Source organism: Nannospalax galili, unplaced genomic scaffold (genome assembly GCF_000622305.1).
Source record: "Nannospalax galili isolate Female #2095 unplaced genomic scaffold, S.galili_v1.0 scaffold599, whole genome shotgun sequence".
Lineage (NCBI taxonomy): Eukaryota > Metazoa > Chordata > Mammalia > Rodentia > Spalacidae > Nannospalax > Nannospalax galili.
This window is the reverse complement of record NW_008343079.1, coordinates 2,202,591-2,203,218: the sequence shown is the minus strand read 5'-3', so window position 1 is coordinate 2,203,218 and position 628 is coordinate 2,202,591.

The window sequence follows — 628 nt, the reverse complement described above, 5'->3', positions numbered from 1 at the left end:
GAGGAGGAGGAGGAGGAGGAGGAGGAGGAGGAAGAGGGGAGCTTGGGGAAAGAAGAAACCGCAGCATTGGTGGGAACTAAGGCTGGTCTCAGCCTCCACAGGAAGTATGACTGAGCTTTATATGGTGACAGGGAAACCAGGAGACCACAGAGACAGGGAGGCATCCACTGGCCAGTGGCAGCCAGAGTGCCAGTCTCAGATGCACAGGCTGTGTCATGCCTTGACTACCTGTTTAATAGGCTTGTTTCGACCTTGGAAGAACAGAGAGGTCCTAGGCAAATGTGAATTCCCAGGTGTGAGTCATGCCCTGGGCTTGTGCTGTAAGACCCAGGAGGGAAACGTGGCTGTCTCCTCCAGGTTTGGACCTGGGCCAGCCTCTGGGGCCCGCCTTGCTGGGTGGAGAACCTAGACACCCTTACTGCTAGCACCCATCACAACTAAGGCTGTGCTTCCTCAGCTCCAGTGGGTACTGGAGACAGAGACGTTAAGGGCATATTATAACATCTGAGATTCAGGGCAGTTCTAGAATAGAACCTCAACAAAGTCAACTAGGAAATGAGTTAGACACTGTGGCTGTACTTTTATGACACTGCCCCATCTACTGGTGGCAGACAAAAGTGCCACTCGG